The 22,676-nt window shown below is 41.7% G+C and overlaps 1 long non-coding RNA gene across 1 annotated transcript; it reads left to right on the top strand.

Moving 5' to 3' along the window:
- Positions 1–17,551: 17,551 nt before the first annotated feature.
- LOC127306976 (uncharacterized) lies at positions 17,552–19,365 on the top strand. Its single transcript, XR_007855008.1, has 2 exons — positions 17,552–17,896; positions 19,105–19,365. It is a non-coding gene; the product is annotated as an uncharacterized lncRNA (long non-coding RNA).
- The last annotated feature ends 3,311 nt before the right edge of the window (positions 19,366–22,676 follow it).

The following is a 22,676-nucleotide window of genomic DNA, read 5'->3' on the forward strand; positions in this document are numbered from 1 at the left end:
ATGTTTAGCTCCAATTTATTAATAATGAGTAGCATGTCATAAATATTTGCTTGCATTGTTTTATTCATAGATAGGTATGACATTGTGGTATCCTCCTCTGAATAATTCATTTGAATTGACTTGGCACATGCTCACGCATGCATATGACTGAAAAACAAAAGTGAATTAAGCCTCAATGATTTACTTTGCTTTAGAGTTCTTGTATCACTTTTATGCCTCCGTTAATTTTATTTTGTCGCAAGCATGATTATGATAGTTATTGCTCTCTTGATTGTCGCTTCCCAGTCTATTGCTGGCCTTCACTTGTACTGAGCGGGAATGCTGCTCGTGCTTCCAAATCCCTGAAAACCAAGTTATTCCAAAGTGTCCACCATAAATACCTATGCATGGCATTTCAAACCATTCCAAGTAAATTTTCATGTGCTACCTTTAAAACCTTCAAAGTACTTCTCAATTTGTGTCAATGTTTTATAGATCATGAGGAAGTATGTGGTGTTTCATCTTTCAACCTTGTCATTTACTCCTGACAGGCTTTCACCAATGGACTAGTGGCACATCCGCTTATTCAATAATTTTGCAAAAAAGAGCTGGCAACGGGGTGCCCAGCCCCAATTAATTAACTTGCATCGAAAATTCTCTTCACATGTTTTGCCCTGATTTATCAGTAAGCAACTTAATTTGCAAATAGACACTCCTCCATTGTATGTGAATGTTGGAAGGCACCCGAGGATTCGGTTAGCCATGGCTTGTGTAAGCAAAGGTTGGGAGGAGTGTCATCCATAATGAAACTAAAGTACATGTGTAAACAAAAGAGAAGAGGGATGATTTACCTTGCTGGTAGAGATAACGTCCTTCATGGGAGCTGCTCTTGAAAGTCTGGTTGACGAGGTAGTTAGAGTGCCCACTACCATTCGTTGACAACAACAAACACCTCTCAAAACAATTTTACTACTGTTTTAAAAATGAAAAGCTCTAGCACATGTTAATCCCTGCTTCCCTCTGCGAAGGGTCAATCTTTTTACTTTTATGTTGAGTCACCATCCTTTCTTTGAGCACCTTCTTGAGAGCATAATTGTCATTCTTACTGTAATATGTTTGTCCTAGAATATGGTTAACTGTGGTATAACTTTGATGCTTTTATCTTTGATAATTTTTACTTCTAGTATTTCCATGAATTTCAGAGGTGCCTGGGCACTTATGTTTTGCTGTACAAATACGGGCAAGCGAGATACCACTTTATCATATCTTTTTATGAGCATTGCAATCCTGCTGATAGATATGTTTCATGATGCTTATTATTAGTTTGTTGGTATCTTTTTCATGATTGACATAACTATTAGATGACTTTACATGCATTTATCTTATCATGAATTGCCTAAGTACTCGTCCATATAATGAGAATATATACATCATATGAGCAAATGTGTTCGCGAAAGTTCTTTTATCACACTCAGTTGTTAACTGAATTGCTTGAGGACAAGCAATAAGCTAAGCTTGGGAGGAGTTCATACGTCCAAAACGTATCTACTTTCTCGAACACTTTTGCTATTGGTTTGCCTCTAATTTGTGTATTTTGGATACAAGTAACACGGACTAACGCTGTTTTCAGCAGAATTGCCCTGGTGTCTTATTTTTGTGCAGAAAATCAACTTTTAGGAAAATCCCCGGAAATAATTGCAATGGGCCTATTTTCACAGAAGACCTACGGAGCCAGACGACGAGACGGAGGGGGGCCACGAGGGGCGCACACCACATGGCGGCGCGGTGGGCCCCTGGGCTGCGCCGCCATATGGGGACGCCGCCTCGGCCAGCCCCTGACGCTCCCCACTGGACTACTTAAAGCCCTTGACCTAAAAACGCACGGGGGTTCGACCAATTTTCCAGAAGACATCCAGAACTCCGCCACCATCGCGAAACCCGATCTCGGGATCAGAAACTCCATTCTGGCACCCTGCCGGGACGGGGAATTGGAGAAGATCATTGCCATCATCGCCATCGATGCCTCTCCATCAACCATCCATGCTTCCCCCATCCATGTGTGAGTAAATCCCTCGCTGTAGGCGGAAGGGGATGGTAGGGATTGGATGAGATTGTTCATGTAATAGCCATAAGATTGTTAGGGCATGGTGCCTAGTATCCGTTGTTGGTACTTTTATGATATTGTTGCAACTTGTTATGCTTAATGCTTGTCACTAGGGCCCGAGTGTCATGATTTCAGATCTGAACATGTTATTGATTCATGATGATATTCATTGTTTTATGATCTTACCTGCAAGTTGTATACACATATTGCTGTCCGGAACCCGAGGCCCCAAAGTGACAAAAATTGGGACAACCGGAGGGGAAGGTTGTGATATGAGGATCACATGTGTTCACGGAGTGTTAATGCTTTGCTCCGGTACTCTATTAAAAGGAGTACCTTAATTACCAGTAGTTTCCCTAGAGGCCCGGCTGCCACCGGCTGGTAGGACAAAAGATGTTGTGCAAGTTTCTCATTGCGAGCACGTACGACTATATACGGAACACATGCCTATGGTTATTTAGTACTTGGATACTGTTTTATTATTATCTACAAATGCCTAGTCTTGATTATTACATGAGTTATCTTATCCATGCAGCGCCCGTTCATCCATCCCTATGCCTACAGTATTTTAATCCTGCTGTTTACTATAATCACTACTGTTGTCTTTATTACACCGCTGCTTATATTTCACTACTGCTACTGCTATAAAACTGTTGCTACTGATAAACTATTGCGAGCAAGTCTGTTTCCAGGTGCAGCTGAATTGACAACTCCGATGTTAGGGCTTACAAATATTCTTTGGCTCCCCTTGTGTCGAATCAATAAATTGGGTTTTACTTCCCTCGAAGACTATTGCGATCCCGTATACTTGTGGGTCATCAAATGACATGCGGATCCCATGAGTCAGCAGCTTACACAACGTTTCCAAGGCGGCAGGGGATCAAAAGAAAAAGAAACCGCCAAAAATAAACTTTTATAGTACATAGATGATGACATGTGGGTCCCATTTTGTAGCAGCGGTCCCAACGTTTCAAATGCGGCTTCAGATCAAAAGAAAAAGAAAGTAGCCAGAAATTAGGGGGTCAAAAAAAACTCCAAGAAAAGAAAGTTGATTGTACATAGAGGATGACATGCGGGTCACATGAGTCAGCAGCTTACTTAAAGTTTCCAAGGCGGCAGGGGATCAAAAGAAAAAGGAAATAGACAAAAATCAGAGGGTGAAAAAAAATCCAAGAAAAGAAACTTTTATAATACATAGAGGATGACATGCGGGTCCCATGAGCCAGCAGGTTCATCAACGTTTGAAAGGTGGCATGAGATCGAAAGAAAAAGGCAAGTGACCAAATATAAGGAGCCAAAAATAATAATCCAAGAAAAGTAATTTTTATTGTACATAGAGGATGACATGCGGGTCCCATTTTGCAGCAGCGGTCTCAGCGTTTCAAAGTCGGCATGAGATGGAAAGAAAAAGGCAAGTGACAAATATCAGGAGCCAAAAATAATCCAAGGAAAAAAGAATATTGTACATAGAGGACGACATGCGGGTCCCATTTTGCAGCACCGTTCTCAACGTTTCCAACGCGACACATGACCAAAAAAAAGGAAGTAGCTAGAAATCAGGGGTCAAAAAAATCAAAGAAAATAAAGATTTCAATTGGGCTGCATCTAGCAGTGTGGACCTTTGAACTATCCTGTTGGACGCCTTTGGACTCGTACAATTTCAGCCCACTCCAAAACAGGAAAGTCCTATGCTTCGCAAAAACAAAAAACAAGGGGATTCAACATATAAGTTTGTTTATTTAAAAATAAAGATTTATTTTTTCCATTTGCAATAGCTGAGAGCGAAATACACTGTTTATTGTCTGCAAAATAATCAAGATATCACATGTTTTTGTATGGGGAGGCTGACATCGGGGACCCATGAGCCAGCAGCGTCGTCAACGTTTTAAAGACGGCAGAGGATCGAAAGAAAAAATAAACCAAAAATCAGTTGGTAAAAAAATCCAAAAAAAAGAAACATTTATCGTTCTGAGAGGATGACATGCGGGACCCATGAGGCAGCAGCATCCTCAACGTCTCCAAGGCGACACAGGATTTAAAAAAAGCAAAATACATAGAAATTAGAGGTCAAAATAACTCCAAGAAAAGAAAGGTTTATTGTTCATAGAGGCTGACATGTGGGACCAATGAGCCAGCAGAATCCTCAACGTTTCAAAGGCGGCAGGGGATCAAAAGAAAAAGGAAGTAGCGAGAAATTAGGGGTCAAAAATAACTCCAAGAAAGGAAACATTTATTGTTCGTAGAGGATGACATGCGGGACCCATGAGCCAGCAGCTTACTCAACGTTTCAAAGGCGGCATGAGATCGAAAGCAAAATGATATGGATATACATGCCTGGTACACTAGGACATCTATTTATATGATGATTAAGTCTAAGGTTGTACCAGTATTTTATCATAGTCTTGTTATTAGGAAATAATAATGTAGCCAGGATTGAATCCAGAATATGTAGAACTTTGAGTTCATACTATCACCGTTCCTATGAGATCGGCGTGCGTGACGGCGTCTTGGACGTTCGTCCGGTTATCCAATAAAGGTGTGAGAGTTCTTGAGTCTGTCAAGAGTAATCATATGCGCTTGAGTATCCTTGAATCTGTCAAGGGAGTTCAAGATCTATCGATCATATTGATCATCAATGTGCATCGTGAAAGATCGGGACAACTGTCCTCATCATGTGGTATCAGTTTGCTAGGTTGATCACGGTGCAAAGTTGTGTCGACGAGCAGATCGCAACATCCGTTAGTCGACAAGGTTGGAGGCAGATCTTGTTGTTGGTGAAGATCGGAGATTTTGGTGTGCTAATCGTAGTTATTTTCCGTGGGGAGGAGATCAAGATGTTGTTCGTTGCGGTCAAATCGGATCAATCATTGGCTGCCGAATTGAGTCGTACAAGGAATTTTTTTATTCCGTATTTGGTATGGACGAGATTGGAGCGCTCATGGATTGCAGATTCGTCTCAGTTATATAAAAAAAGGAAAGAAAGATTCCATCGTATTTGGCATGGACTACTGCAGCTGCCATACAATTGCATGCGTACAAACAACCACGCAGGATGAGAGCAGTTGTATGTGGCCGTGTTGATCGTGAGCAAGAGCAGCACGTCCAGGACTTTTTTTTTGAACACGGAGCACCCCGTAGGGCGTAGAAGCTTCATTGATCACAAACGGTGGGTGTACAATACATTACAAAGGACCCCATGAAATAGAAAATAACACATAGGTCCCTGGTATTTGCAGAAAGGGCCTCCCTAAAAGAAAGGAAAAAAGCAATCAAGCCCTTCTCTTTCCCCACCGACGAGCAGGAGATCAGCCAGGTCGCCGTCGAGCTTCAACGCGGGGACGAAACCACTTGCTTCAAAGTCGGCGATGGATGCAACCGCCAATCTCGGGGAGGGCCTCCGATGGAGGTTGAAGATTTTCCAGCCTTCACTGGCATGGATAACGGATGGCATATGTGCCGCCGATGTGGTGCTCCAAGAAGATGCTTCTGATGGACTCCGGTGCCACCTCCTCAGCACCGCCACTCTGCACACTCCCTCGCTTGACGCCACCATGATGCCAGGAGCTCGGGAGAGAAGAAGAGGAGGCAGGTTTGAAGAAGCAGCAGGGCCATACCAAAGCCACGACAGAGAGAGCGGCTCGCCATCAAACCCGAAGGGCCTGCCACGGACTTGAGGAGGCGGGCGTTGAAGATGGCGACTTTGGCTAACCCAAGAGAGCTTATTGGAGAAGTCATCCTCAGATCCTCCCCTTCCTTTGTCCATCCACCATGGATGAGGTTGGAGAAGCAGAAGATCTGGGCTTTGGTTGCTGCTCCAGCACAACCAAAGCAGATGACGAAGATGGGAAGGGATGGCCTTATTGCTGGAGATGCCACACCGTCCCTTCGCCGCCTGCCGCCGCTCCTGCCACCGGAGAAGAACAGCGAAGAAGAAGAAGGCCTGGACGGGCCGGATCTGGCCAAGAAGATCCCGCCACCTACTCCAATTCTCCACAAGGGTAGCAGACAGAACTAGGAACCCTAGACTACTATGTACACCTGGCCAGGTGATGACCCACAAGTATAGGGGGTGTATCGTAGTATTTTCGATAAGTAAGAATGTCGATCCCAACAAGGAGCAGAAGGTGTTGACAAGCAGTTTCGATGAAGGATTCACTGTAAATGCTCACAGACAAGTATTCAGAGGGTTTTGATGTAGCAGATGAATAAAATACGAGTAAGTAAAGTGCGAGAGTAACAATTGCAGCGAGTGGCCCAATCCTTTTTAGCACAAAGGACAAGCCGGTTTGTTTACTTATAATGACCAAACGTTCTTGAGGACACACGGGATTTTAGTCTAGTGCTTTCGCTACATATGGCTAATTAATCTTCATTGTTTTGATAAGTGTTGTGTGGGTGAACCTATGCTAATGCACCGCCCTTCCTAGGACTAATACATACTTGTGATTATACCCCTTGCAAGCATCCACAACTACAAGAAAGTAATTAAGATAAATCTAACCACAACCTTAAACTCTGAGATCCTGCTATCCCTCCTGCATCGATATACCAACGGGGGTTTAGGTTTCTGTCACTCCGGCAACCCCGCATGGAAAACGAGTACAAGATGCATTCCCATAGGCCCATAAAGGTGAAGTATCATGTAGTCGACGTTCACATGACACCACTAGAAGAATAACACCACAACTTAAATATCATAACACTGAATATTACTCAACCATACTTCACTACTAACATTTAGACTTCACCCATGTCCTCAAGAACTAAACGAACTACTCACGAGACATCATATGGAACATGATCAGAGGTGATATGATGATGAATAACAACCTGAACATAAACCTTGGTTCAACGGTTTCACTCAATAGCATCAATAACAAGTAGAAATCAATACCGGGAGAGTTTCCCCTATCAAACAATCAAGATCAAACCCAAATTGTTACAGCGGTGACGATGTGCAGCGGTGGAGACGGCGGTGATGATGATGGAGATGATGATGGTGGTGATGGAGATGATATCCAGCTCGATGATGGTGACGATGGCGTCGATTTCCCCCTCCAGGGGGGAATTTCCCCGGCGGATCTCAGCCTGCCGGAGAGCTCTTTTCTCTCTGGTGTTCTCCGCCCCGCAGAGGCGGCTGTGACTCTTCACGACTATCCCCCTGGAGCTTAGGTTTTCGGGACGAATAAATACGCGAAGGAGAGGAGGCCAGAGGGGGCTGTGGGCCCCCTCCCCACAAGGCGGCGCGGCCAGGCCTTGGCCCGCGCCGGCCTATGAGGTGGGCCCACGGCGGCCCTCCTCGGCTCCCCCTTCTGGCTCCCTTCGTCTTCTGGAAAAATAGGATTTTTCATATAAATTCCGCCAATTGTTGATCTTCCGAAATATTGCATTCTGACGGTGCTTTTTCCAGCAGAATCCTGACTCCGGTGCACGATCCTCCAATAATCATGAAACATGCAAAATAGATGAAATAACATAAGTATCATCTCCAAATATGAAATATATCAATGAATAACAGCAAATTATGATATAAAATAGTGATGCAAAATGGACGTATCAACCCCCCCCCCCCCCCCCCCCCAAGCTTATACTTCGCTTGTCCCCAAGCGAAACTGAACTCGGTAAACAGGACCACATGTTTATGGAGTGAAGAGTCGATAAATAAAATACGGACAATAAGCATCATATTCATTCACACAAGACATTCTAGTAAACAACTTCCTCATATAATTCAACTTGAAACAAGTATAAGGTAATCACAAATAAAGGTGCATAAGAAATCATAATTGGTGATGGCAAACTTCGTTCTTGAGTGGAGAGAACAATTAACGGAGTTATACTTATCTATCGAAGCAGCGCTCTCATGTTAAAGTTTATATGGCACAACTTGCATACTCAATCATAATAATCTCCTCATAATCATTGATAACTTTCAAAGCTACATTCATTCGGATAAAACTTGTACTAAACAAGGAAGAGTAAAAGACATGATGAAGTAAATCACAATATAAATGGTTTGATCACAACAACTCAAATGCTTGCTTGAGATGGAGAGAAATAGGTTTACTGACTCAACATAAAGTAAAAGACAGGCCCTTCGCAGAGGGAAGCAGGGATTAAATCATGTGCTAGAACTTTTTCAGTTTTGAAATCATATAAAGAGAGTAAAAGTAACATTTTGAGAGGTGTTTGTTGTTGTCAACGACTGGTAGCGGGTACTCTAACCCCCTTGCCAGACAAACTCTCGAAGAGCGGCTCCCATAAAGTTTTATTTTAGGTTGGCACTCCTCCCAACCTTTGCTTTCACAAACCATGGCTAACCGAATCCTCGGGTGCCTGCCAACAATCTCATACCATGAAGGAGTGCCTTTTATTTTAGTTTTATTTAGATGACACTCCTCCCCTCCTTTGCTTTCTCAAGCCATGGCTAACCGAATCCTCGGGTGCCTTCCAACAATCACATACCATGGAGGAGTGTCTATTTATAAAATTATGAAGGTTAATTAATCGGGGCTGGGAACCCCATTGCCAGCTCTTTATGCAAAATTATTGGATAAGTGGATGAAGCCACTAGTCCATTGGTGAAAGTTGCCCAACAAGATTGAAAGATAAAACACCACATACTTCCTCATGAGCTATAAAACATTGACACAAATAAGAGATGATAAATTTTGAATTGTTTAAAGGTAGCACACGAAGTATTTACTTGGAATGGCAGGAAATACCATGTAGTGGGTAGTTATGGTGGACACAAATGGCATAGGTTTGGGTTCAAGTTTGGATGTACGAGAAGCATTCCCTCTCAGTACAGGTTTTTGGCTAGCAAGGTTAATTAGCAAGCACAAGAGTTGATGGAAACAAACAAATATACATGTGATAGAAACAATCATGCATCTTCCTTGTAAGCACAAACAATTTTAACCTCAGAATAATAAGCTAAGGAGCTAACAAGAAAGAAAGACAATGAAACAACATATCTACATGTATTTCTCTTTTCTATTTAAACCTCAAAGTGTTATTGCTATTGACCAATGCTAAGTTTGCCAAAACCAAATAGATTTATTCAATGCTCCCAAAGTGATACCAATACTAATAACAAGATCAATCATATAATAGGGATTGCAAACTAAAATAAGATGTGCAATATGTAAATGATAAGACTTCTCATTAATATTTCATAGCGATAACTCACACCAAGGGATACATAGACAACTAACTAAAGGAGAGATACTTCCACACTGCAACCCATCTTATATGATAACTTCCCTACTCATGATATGACACTACTTGATAGTAAAAAGTAAAAGATAGTGATGATGTGATACCGCGGCACTCCCCCAAGCTTGGAACAAACCAAGGGGATGCCAATACCGATGATGAATTACTCCTTCGGCGGTGGTGGTGATGAATCCTTCCCGCGATTCTTACAGATCTCCTTCAGCTTCAGCTTCTCAGTTTGGTAGTTCTGCACTAAGACTCGAAGAGATTCATTGTTATCTGAAAGTGGCGGTGGCAGCCTTGTGATGGGAATTGAGTAATATTCCAGCATTCTACGAAGTCGGCAATTCTCCACCTGAAGTATCTCCACTTACCTTCTCAGAGCACGGTATTGATCGCAAAACTCATCGGTAACCCGTAGAGCTTCTTCCAACTCAGGGAAAGAGTCGAGGCTAAGAGCGGGTGGTAAGGGTCCCTGCAAGTTATGAGAGAAAGAACGTCGAGTGTCAACAGATCCCACCAAGATTTGCTTACTCCCACGGCTTGTTGCTCTTGTTTTGACGACACCCTCTTCACTTCTTCCTCCGAAAGCCCTTTGCCCTTGTTGTTGGAGGCCATGGTGCTCCTAGATCAAAAACAGATCCTGGCAGAAGCAGCTCGAAACAAAACACGTCGAGAAAACGATATACGGACCTCCAGGGGTCCGGGGGATTATATAGCAGGAATTTTTACGACACAAGGAAAGTACCAGGTCGAACCAGAGTCGGAGAGGGGCGACGAGGTGGCCACCTCATAGGGCGGCGCGGCCAGGCTGGGGCCCGCGCCGGCCTATGGGGGCACGCCCTCGTGCGTCTCCTCCACTCCGTTTCGATCTCGTAATTTTTCATATTTTCCAAAAACAGCAAAAACATTGTTCGGAAAGTAAATCGCGAACTTTTTATTACCAGTACTGTTACCTATTCAAAGTCGAGTTCTGGCGGACTTTCAATTTGACCTTTGATGAAAGCCTCCGGTGTTTCCACTCGAATAACATCAACATCTTCATTATAAGAATCACCTGAGATATAATGCTTGAGTCTTTGTCCATTCACCACTTGTGTGGCATCGCCTTGGAGAGAGCTAATTTTAATTGCTCCTGAACGATACACCTCCTCAACGACATATGGTCCTTCCCATTTCGAGAGTAATTTCCCTGCAAAGAATCTGAGATGAGACCGATACAATAGGACTTTATCCCCAATATTAAATTCTCTTTTGATAATTCTTCTATCATGCCATTTCATAACTTTCTCTTTAAAGAGTTTAGCATTTTCATAAGCTTCACTTCTCCATTCATCTAGAGAACTTAATTGTAGCAACCTCTTCTTACCGGCTAGTTTAGGATCTTTATTTAATTCTCTTACAGCCCAATAAGCTTTGTGCTCTAGTTCTAAAGGTAAATGACAAGATTTTCCATAAACCATTTTATAAGGTGACATACCCATGGGATTTTTATAAGCAGTTCTATAAGCCCATAGTGCTTCCTTCAATTTACTAGCCCAATTCTTTCTAGATTTATTAACAGTCTTTTGCAAGATAGATTTAATCTCTCCATTTGATAGTTCTACTTGCCCACTAGTTTGAGGATGATATGCAGAAGCAATTCTATGATTAATACCATATTTAGCAAGAGTTTTCCTAAAACCACCATGAATAAAATGAGAACCTCCATCAGTCATAATATATCTAGGAACTCCAAATCGAGGAAAAATAATATGTAAAAGCATTCTTAAAGAGGTCTCACCATCAGCACTTTTTGTAGGTATGGCTTCCACCCATTTAGTAACATAATCAACAGCAACAAGTATATGAGTGTTACCTTCTGAAGAGGTAAAAGGTCCCATGAAGTCAAATCTCCAACAATCAAACGGTTCAATACCAAGAGTATAATTCATAGGCATTTCATTGCGTCTGGAGATATTACCAACCCTTTGACATTCATCGCAAGATAAAATAAACTTCCTTGCATCTTTGAAGAGAGTTGGCCAATAAAAACCTGATTGTAGAACCTTTTGCGTGGTTCTATCTCCGGCGTGATGTCCTCCACAGGCACTACCATGACACTTACTCAATATTTCCTGTTGTTCATATTCGGGAACACATCTTCGCAGAATACCATCCACTCCTTCTTTATATAAGTGTGGGTCATCCTAGAAATAATGCCTCAAGTCATAAAAGAATTTCCTCCTTTGCTGGGCTGAAAAGGTTGGAGGCAAGTACTTGGAAACAATAAAGTTAGCATAATCAGCATACCAAGGACTGTCTCGCGAGCTCACCTTTATTACGGCCAATTGTTCATTTGGAAAACTATCATTAACAGGAATAGGATCATAAGCAATATTTTCTAATCTAGACAAATTATCAGCAACAGGATTATTAGCACATTTCCTATCTACAATATGTAAATCAAATTCTTGCAACAGAAGCACCCATCTAATAAGCCTTGGCTTAGCATCTTTCTTTTGCATAAGGTATCTAATTGCAGCATGATCAGTATGAATTGTAACTTTTGAATCAACAATATAAGATCTAAACTTATCACAAGCAAAGACTACAGCTAACAATTCTTTTTCAGTAGTAGCATAATTTCTTTGAGCAGCATCAAGGGTTTTACTAGCATAATGAATAACATTCAATTTTTTATCGACTCGCTGTCCAAGAACAGCGCCTACAGCACAATCACTAGCATCACACATAATTTCAAAAGGTAAGTTCCAATCAGGAGGTTCAACTATAGGAGCAGTTGTTAAGGCTTTCTTTAGAGTTTCATAAGCTTCCTTACAATCATCATCAAAAACAAAAGGTACATCTTTTTGAAGAAGATTAGTAAGAGGCTTTGAAATCTTGGAAAAGTCTTTAATAAACCTCCTATAAAACCCAGCGTGACCAAGAACACTACGAATACCTTTAACATCCCTAGGATAGGGCATCTTCTCAATTGCTTCAACTTTAGCTCTATCAACTTCAATACCTCTCTCGGAAATTTTATGTCCCAATACAATTCCTTCATTAACCATAAAGTGGCATTTCTCCCAATTAAGAACAAGGTTAGTTTCTTCACATCTCTGCAAAACTTTATCAAGGTTCCGCAAGCAATTATCAAAAGAATTCCCATAGACGGAAAAATCGTCCATGAATACTTCTACAATACTCTCGCAAAAGCCATGAAAAATAGCAGACATGCATCTTTGAAAATTAGCAGGAGCATTACATAAACCAAAAGGCATACGTCTATAAGCATAAGTTCCATAGGGACAAGTGAAAGTGGTTTTCTCTTGATCCTTAGTTTTAACAGCAATTTGTGAAAACCCAGAATAACCATCAAGAAAGCAAAAATGAGTATTTTTGGATAACCTTTCTAACATTTGATCAATAAAAGGCAAAGGGTAATGATCTTTCTTAGTAACCTTATTAACTTTTCGATAATCAATGCACATTCTATACCCTACAACTACTCTTTGAGGTATGAGCTCATCATTATCATTAGGCACAACAGTCATTCCTCCTTTCTTAGGAACACAATGCACAGGGCTAACCCATCTACTATCAGCAATAGGATATATAATACCAACTTCAAGAAGTCTTAATACCTCATTTCTTACCACATCCTTCATCTTAGGAATTAGACGACACTGATGTTCAACAACAGGCTTTGCATCATCTTCCATATTAATGGCATGTTAGCAAATAGAGGGAGAAATCCCCTTCAAGTCATCAAGAGTGTAGCCAATAGCACCTCGGTGTTTCTTCAATATTTCCAATAACCTTTCTTCTTCAAACTCTGAAAGCTTAGAACTAATAATAACAGGATATATTTTCTTATCATCAATATGAGCATATATAAGATTATCAGGCAATGGTTTTAAATCAAAGACAGGATCTTCCTTTGGTGGTGGTGTTGTACCCAGATCTTCTACTGGTAAATCATGCTTAAGAATAGGTTGACGAAGGAAAATTTCATCAAGCTCATCTCTTTCTTCCCTAAAAACTTCACTCTCACTATTCTCCAAATGTTGCTGCAAAGGATTATTAGGAGCAAGAGCAATAGATGCACACTGTTCAACTCTAAAATCATTATTAGGCCAATCAGCTTTATAAGGAGTTTTGGCAAATTTAGAGAAATTAAACTCATAAGATTCACCAGCAAATTTAGTCAAAATTTTCTCTTTCTTGCAATCTATAACAGCTCCACAAGTATTCAGAAAAGGTCTACCAAAAATGATAGGACAATATTTACTAGCAGCAGAACCAAGTACCAAAAAGTCAGCAGGATATTTAATCTTACCACATAGGACTTCCACATCTCGAACAATACCAATTGGAGAGATAGTTTCTCTATTAGCCAGCCGAATAACCACATCAATATCTTCAAGTTCGCAAGAACCAATTTCGTGCATAATCTCCGTGTAAAGCTCATAAGGAATAGCACTAATACTTGCACCAATATCACATAAACCATAATAACAATGATCACCAATTCTAACAGATAGCATAGGAACACTTGTTTTCTTGGACTTATTAGGATGTGAAACAATATTAGAAGCATCTTCACAGAAAATAATATGACCATCCTCCACATTTTCAGTCACAAGATCTTTAACTATTGCAACAGCAGGTTCAACCTTTATTTGTTCTTCAGGTTCTATAGGTTTCTTTTCACTTTTATTAACCGCACTATTTATAACAGGGTACTCCTTCATTTTAGCAGGGAAAGGAGTTTTTTCAATATAAGCTTCAGGAATAACATGATCAACAGTTTCAACTACAACACATTTATTTATAGATGAATCAATTTTATCTTTATACGGTTCATGATACTTATCAAAATTCTTCTTAGGCAATTCATAATGAGAGGCAAAAGCTTTATAAAGATTTGCAACGTCTTGAGAATCAAGACCATAAGTAGCACTCATATTACGAAATTTATCAGTATCCATAAAAGCTTCAATGCATTTATAATCATAATTTATACCTGATTCTCTATCTTTGTCGTTCTCCCATCCTTCAGTATTCTCCTGGATCCGATTAAGAAGGTCCCTTTTAAACTCTTCTTTGTTGCGTGTAAATGATCCAGAACAAGAAGTATCCAGCAAGGTCTTGTCTTGAAAAGAAAGTCTTCCATAGAAATTATCAATAATAACATTACCATGAAGCTCATGAATGGGGCATTTGAGCATTAAAGACTTCAATCTCCCCCACGCTTGGGCAATACTCTCTCCATCATGAGGCCAAAAATTATATATGCGGTTCCGATCCTTGTGAATTTCACTTGGAGGATAGAACTTAGAATAAAACCGGGGCACAATATCATTCCATTCAAGAGAATCCCCATTATCCAGTAATTTATACCAATGCGCCGCTTTACCAGACAGCGATATAGAGAATAGTTTCTTCCTCACTTCATCCATAGCAATACCTGCACACTTGAATAAACCGCATAATTCATGTAAGAACAGTAAATGATCTCCAGGGTGGACAGTTCCATCCCCTGTATAACGGTTATCCACTACACGTTCAATAATTTTCATAGGTATTTTGTATGGTATTTCTTCCTCACCTGGCGCCTCATCCACTACCTTTGCAGTAGTAGTAGATTTTCCAAATAAAAATTCAAGAGAAGATCTCTCCATAATGAATTATGGCAGCAGGCATAAATAAAATCAGCACAAACAGTAAAAGTTTCCCTTACCAATTCCACTTACCAATAGCGCTTCACTCCCCGGCAACGGCGCCAGAAAATAGTCTTGATGACCCACAAGTATAGGGGGTGTATCTTAGTATTTTCGATAAGTAAGAATGTCGATCCCAACGAGGAGCAGAAGGTGTTGACAAGCAGTTTCGATGAAGGATTCACTTTAAATGCTCACAGACAAGTATTCAGAGGGTTTTGATGTAGCAGATGAATAAAATACGAGTAAGTAAAGTGCGGGAGTAACAATTGCAGCGAGTGGCCCAATCCTTTTTAGCACAAAGGACAAGCCGGTTTGTTTACTTATAATGACCAAACATTCTTGAGGACACACGGGATTTTAGTCTAGTGCTTTCGCTACATATGGCTAATTAATCTTCATTGTTTTGATAAGTGTTGTGTGGGTGAACCTATGCTAATGCACCGCCCTTCCTAAGACTAATACATACTTGTGATTATACCCCTTACAAGCATCCGCAACTACAAGAAAGTAATTAAGATAAATCTAACCACAGCATTAAACTCTGAGATCATGCTATCCCTCCTGCATCGATATACCAACGGGGGTTTAGGTTTCTGTCACTCCGGCAACCCCGCAATTGGCAAACGAGTACAAGATGCATTCCCCTAGGCCCATAAAGGTGAAGTATCATGTAGTCGACGTTCACATGACACCACTAGAAGAATAACACCACAACTTAAATATCATAACATTGAATATTACTCAACCATACTTCACTACTAACATTTAGACTTCACCCATGTCCTCAAGAACTAAACGAACTACTCATGAGACATCATATGGAACATGATCAGAGGTGATATGATGATGAATAACAATCTGAACATAAACATTGGTTCAACGGTTTCACTCAATAGCATCAATAACAAGTAGAAATCAATACCGGGAGAGTTTCCCCTATCAAACAATCAAGATCAAACCCAAATTGTTACAGCGGTGACGATGTGCAGCGGTGGAGACGCCCCTGATGATGATGGAGATGATGATGGTGGTGATGGAGATGATGTCCAGCTCGGTGACGGTGACGATGGCGTCGATTTCCCCCTCCGGGAGGGAATTTCCCCAGCGGATCTCAGCCTGCCGGAGAGCTCTTTTCTCTCTGGTGTTCTCCGCCCCGCAGAGGCGGTTGTGACTCTTTGCGACTATCCCCCTGGAGCTTAGGTTTTCGGGACGAAGAAATACTCGAAGGAGAGGAGGCCAGAGGGGGCTGTGGGCCCCCTCCCCACAAGGCGGCGCGGCCAGGCCTTGGCCCGCGCCGGCCTATGAGGCGGGCCCACGGCAGCCCTCCTCGGCTCCCCCTTCTGGCTCCCTTCGTCTTCTGGAAAAATAGGATTTTTCATATAAATTCCGTCAATTGTTGATCTTCCGAAATATTGCATTCTGACGGTGCTTTTTCCAGCAGAATCCTGACTCCGGTGCGCGATCCTCCAATAATCATGAAACATGCAAAATAGATGAAATAACATAAGTATCATCTCCAAATATGAAATATATCAATGAATAAAAGCAAATTATGATATAAAATAGTGATGCAAAATGGACGTATCACCAGGCTCCTCCCCTTCCTCCGCTCCACACGGCATCGCTGGCGGAGAAGAATCCAGATTGGGCCGGCAACGGGGAAGAAGGGCGGCGGACTCTCAAAGAGGCCTGGCTACTGTAGCGCCTTAGTCCAGGACTAACAAGCACGCAACATCACGAGAGAGATTGTTCAGGGAGCAGCTGCACCTGGGCCGATTTACTCGTGACTTGCAGCAGGTCCCGGACGTATGCTTCGTTCACGCGCGTGATATACAGGGTAGCATGCGGCCAGACGATCGACGTGGTACAACTATGAGAGGAGATCCATGTGCTGCGACACTGCCGGCATTGTTTTGGCGGCACTGCCGATGCGCGCGTTCCCAAATATAAAATTTATGCAGAAAAATTTGTTCTTCAAGGAGGATGACACTGGTTTTCAGAAGGTTGCATACTAGGAGGTGTTTTCAGCTTATTTGGTTCCATGGCGTGCAGGAGTTTGTTCTGTGTGTTTTGGGTGATATGCTTGGTGCACTAGGAGGTGTTTTCAGCTTATTTGAATCTATGGCGTGCATGAGTTTGTTCTGTTTGTTTTGGGTGATATGCATGGTGCGCTTTTAGTTGCATTTGGAAGGATGCTTGTGTCTCATTCAGGTTGATGGCGTCGAAGACCAAATGGCGCCAAGGACAAGTCAAGCTAGTCGAGAGGGAGGATGTGGTGTGGAAGACTGGCGAGGTGTAACATCCCTGTTTTAGCTAATCCTAAATAGGAGTTGTAATGTGCATCATGAGCATGGCATGCATCATTTAATTTAACTCTCGAGAACATACATTGCGGAAAATTTGAAACACATTAAAAATTAGCTATTTTCTTTCCTATTTTAAATGTCCTCAAAAAGGTTTCAAATATAGTTTGTCTAGTCGAAGAGACAAAATCTGCAGATATCACCGCACGCCTGAGTTATCTGGAGCAAAATATCTAGCAGTCTTTAAATTGATATCTATGAGCTACAGTACCATGCATCTAAAATATCCAGAGGAAAGCACCGCACCTCAGCTGAAAAGAAGTGACCAACTAGTACTTCTATTCCCCAACCTAACAGACCATCCACCATCGTTATCCCTATTCCCCATCACACGGAAGCAGACCAACCCAGCAAACTTTTCCAGAACCAAGCTGCCGAGCCATGGAGATCACCTAGGAGGACTAGCGCCCAGACCTTTGGCTGGAGCAGAGCAAGTCGTCCATCAAGGCAAGGAGATGGAGAAGAGGAAAAGACCAACACATCTCTGATCGGTTCTTCTTCATCTTTGATCTTGAGTACAGGTACAACCTGTATGTGAGGCCCTTAATATCTCCTTGTTCCATATTCGTTTCCTTGTTTTTCCTATTAGATGAGTTGATGCATGGAACAGAGTGGTTAAGATGGGAAGAGAGAACTTTCAGGTTTTCTAATCCATGATACGGTTGTTTCTTGGGCAACCATTCTGTAGCATGTCTTATTCTCAGATTCAGCTACCTTTAGTGGTTATCTGAAGATGTGTATCACATAATTAGCTAACCAGATCAAAGCAACATATACTCCTGTAACTTTCAGTCAGAGAGAAAGAGAGATGTGCAGTACAGAGTTTCAGTCTTAAGCAACAAAGAGCAAGGGAGCATCGATCCTTGTTGTTTGTTAACATGTTTCGTAAAATAATCCTTCATTTTGGCTGGAGGTAGCTTCTATTTGAGTGGTGTTCAGGTTTAATCCCTGCACCTACACATTTCTGAACTGGAGTTCACACCGAAATCTCCTACTTCTGATAGCAAGAACCAATCTGAATACATGTGAATACGATCAGTACTTGCATGTTTAACTCTACTGAAACTCCCTTTGCATGTTGTGCAAATACCTGCTAACATGAGCCATTTCATTTCGAAATTCAAAAACTAGCTGAGATATGTTAGTGGTCAGGTACTAGTTGTACATCAATGCCTTTGTTCAGATTTCTTTGGAGAAGATCTCGAGCTAAGGAAACCCTCAGTTTAGTTTGGTGTTTCAAATAGTTGTTGTGCCCATCTTTTCAGTTTAACAACTACAGTACTAACATCTGAACTCAGTGATTCTTAACAAAATTCGTGAGCATCCTTTCAGAGAGTTTAAAAGACCAATTTCGTATTCTACTGTTTTTCGTTTTCAGAAAATATCCGAACTTGTAAAAACCATAACTAATTCATATAAATTCAGAAAAATGCAAATAAGATATCAAAATCTTCAGAAAAATGAGACCTACATTTTGGTATCATAATCATGCATACTTGAAGAACTTCAATTACCACTTATGTTAGAACAATCTAATGCCACTTTATGGGGTTTATCGGAATGCGATGTTTTATGCATTCAACCCTATTTAAATTGATGAACATGTCTTAGGGTTAGTTTCAATACCTAATTAACATGTCATGTCATCATTCTTGTATGCGCATTGCATCGATGCCATGTGTTGATTGTTCCTTTACCTTTCCGGTGTTTCCTTCTTCGCGATCGATAGAGCAAGTGCCGAGACGATGAAGATCTCCAACGACGCAGATCAATAATTGTCCACCGACGAACAAGTCAAGCATGGGATCTCCGAAGATCCACATTGGTTTGTCAGGGACAAAGGCAAGCCCTAGCCTGGTTCATATTATGATTTCGAAATGCTTTTACTTCTGGTTCCTACATATCGCATTCGTTTCAAATATGTTTTATCGGCAGGTATAGTTATCCTATGTATGTTGCATTTACCATCCTTGTAGCCTAAATACTCTGATCTACTGCTCCCAACAAGACTAGGTTTGAGCTATGTGTGCATCGCTAGAGCCGTTATATCGAATATACTTAGCCATGCTTAGTTGACGAATTCTGATCCATCCGGTTCATAAATCAGAGCTGCGAATGAACCTAGTATGGCAGGATGACGTGGTAAGATCAGTGATGATAATTAAACATGCTTAAAGGCTTGGATGGGCCGCCACATGGGGATGTGGTGATTTGACTCGTTCTCGCCGATACTAGGACCTGAGGTTCTCGCCTTCGAAACCAAGACTGAGCGTACAGCCACACGGGGCCCATGGGAACCCCTTGGCCCGAACTTGCCTAGCTTACCCATGAGTCAATTAGTTTACGAGTTCCATTTGGCATTCTGCATGGCGAAGGCGTGGAAAAGGTTTTCAAAGGTGCATCATACAGGGCGTGGCCGGGGTGAAGGATGCTGGAGGCATTGAACTGGATCCCCTGCGCACAATGACCAGGACCGCCTCGGAGAATTGCTACCTACGATGACGGAGTTCCCCAGTTAGATTGACTCATGGAATAGGTGAAGCAAGGGAAAGGTTTTGGTCGACCACCCTCTGCTGGCACACCAAGGAAGTGTGTTAATCATGTGGCGTTAAGAGTCGGTCGGCGCGTGTGGGTAAAGTTGTACACCTCTGCAGGGTAAATCTTTTCGAAAAGCCGTGTCCACGGTTACGGACGACTTGGTGATGGATTCTGTGATCATAGACAACTTGAACCTAATCGTAAAACTTGGAATCAATGTGTGATAAGGATCCCCTCTCAGGGTATGGAGGGGGTGATCCTAGTGGATAGGTTCAGCATATGATTAATATTCGGTGGATTCAATATGATGATTAGTAGAGCTAGTGATATCGCTCTCTTATCCCCTTTGAAAATGATCTGAGTAGACGAGCTTCTGCTCCCTCTTGTTTTACAAAGGAAAACTGGCTTTCTGCAAAATAAGCTCCACATAAAGCCTCGCATACCAGCTTTGCTAAAAGGTTGTACTAAGTCTTGCTGAGTCCCTGTACTCAGCTTTGCATGCTTTGTTTCAGACGAAGTCGCTCCAACAAATGAAGGTTTCTAGGTCGACATCGACGAGTAGCTTGGGATTCCCAGGTGGCAGCCTGGAATCTATGGGCTGGGACGTCGCCGTTATGCTCCTGGCCTCTTAGGCCTTTTGCTATCTTGCTATTTAGAATAGCATAACTTCGCTTCTGTTGATTGATGAAATGTCAGGTCAGTGACCTCTGCTTGTAATACTTTGGTTTTTCGCTCAGGTATAAGCTTGTATTACTCTTTGAGTCGTAGAGTCAGTGTTGTGTTACCGATTCTCACCCTGTAGGCCCTAGAGATCTAGGTTAGGCTTATGCCAGATGGAGATCTGGGTTTGTCTAGCCTATGACCCCCGGGGTCTCCGACAGGTTTTGGTATCAGAGCAGGACTGCCTGTAGGAAACCCTTTCTACTTGTCGATCTTGAGTCTAGTGGTTGTGAAAACTATTTAAAAGCTAAAAGTATTTGCAAAAGTCTGATTAGGATTCTTTTTACTCCTTATCTGGTATCGCTCTAATTCAGAGTCACACCTTACCTTGTGTTGATTTGAAAAAGTTTTACCATCTCTTCTGGTCTTTCAAAACTTAGGTGCCTCAAGGGCAGGTTGTTCCTTAACCAGTTGACCTAGTGTTGAGTTCTCTAAACTCTTGTATGTTCTTTGTTACCTCTATGTTTCGTTTCAATACTGAGATCTCCTTCCATCACGATCTCTCTATTTTGTGGGTTCCACATCATTCTGTTCCATGCTTCGAGGTTTCCTTTCACCTTGGATGCCCCCTTTACTTTTGCTTGCATACTTCGGAACCTAGGTATGGCTTCTTGAAAGCTACCTTGTGATTACTCCCTCGTAGTGTCCTTTGTGTCACTTAGATAGTAGTTACTCCTTTCTCCGTATTTTAACCCTTGGACTTGAATCGAAGGTCCCGGATTGTGCTGGGTTTCCTCAGTGTGAACCTTAGTACATGATTCTCACCTTTAACCCAAGATCCATTCCATTGACTCCTGTTGTCCATGGTCAAACCATACATCAGGATGGCTAACTTCAAATCCACCTAGCCCTCAAGTCTTTGATTGTAGTCGTGATTGTATTACGGCAACAAAGACCTTTCCTATCATTAACTTTGGTAGAGGTTCTTTCATGGAACCAAATGGATCACGACAAGAGTGCTCTTTGTGAGTCTCATATTTATTTTTGTGACTCTGCCACACCTCCCTTTCCTCCTAAGTTTCGCAAGAGTGCTATATTGTGCATCTACATGTGAGAATTTCTAATTCTAAATATGTTCCTCCTCTTAGTTACTTTCCGACCTTTGTTTGCTAGTTAGCAGCCAAGTGGTAAAGGTGCGTTGGTGTTTTTTTTCAAGTGCATGTTACACTTGTGGTCTTCCAAGACATTTCACTCCGAGATGTCAGAGAAACAAACTCCAGTACCTCATCCATTTCTAGGACCCGGTCAAAGTGTTGTAATCCGCAGATTAAAAGGCTTATGTAGCTTTTATTCTGTTCTACCTTAGAGTATCACCCTATTTTATATCTATAGGTCGTGCTAAGTCTCATGACCTTATCGATGAACTGATGCTCTTACATATCTCTACTCGCCCTTCCTCCGAGTTGTTCGTGCTTGGGAATGTTGGGGTGTATGTATTGATGTGTCCTTCCGAGATTCTAAGTAATTCTTATTGCTTTGAAATCCAGGGACGTTTGTGTCATTCTTAGCATGATTGTTTAACTAATCACTAAGCAAAATTTGACTGTGATCCCAAGTCCATTGTTCATGTGCACCTTCCTTGGTCAAAGAGTTTGGTCCGTGCCGAAGCTCTCAAGACCACATCGCTTTCCTTATAAAGCAAGTTCCCTCTCGAACTCAGTGACATATCGGTGGTTCGTGATATTCTGGATGTCTTTCTAGAAGTATCGCCATGTTGATACATGACCGTGTTGTCGAGTTCATGAGTAAAGGCTGGTTCTCTGAATCGCTTCTTCTCCAAGAAACCATACTAGATATTCTGGACTAGTTGATTGAGCTTAAACAACAACTTGGAGAGTTGAAAGACAAAAGCTCTATCAAACTTGTTCATCCTTAAAGGAATGTCTAGTTTCGTTTGTGTTGAAGTAAGGAAGTTCTCCTTTATGGATATGATATCTTCCCAAATCTTTGATTTGAGTTTGGGCTATCGTCAAATCAAACTCAGTTCCGAGGATTATCTTGATGATGTTTTTACTAATACTGTTTCACCTGAATACATCTTCA

The sequence above is a fragment of the Lolium perenne genome, chromosome 6 (genome assembly GCF_019359855.2).
Source record: "Lolium perenne isolate Kyuss_39 chromosome 6, Kyuss_2.0, whole genome shotgun sequence".
Taxonomy (NCBI): domain Eukaryota; kingdom Viridiplantae; phylum Streptophyta; class Magnoliopsida; order Poales; family Poaceae; genus Lolium; species Lolium perenne.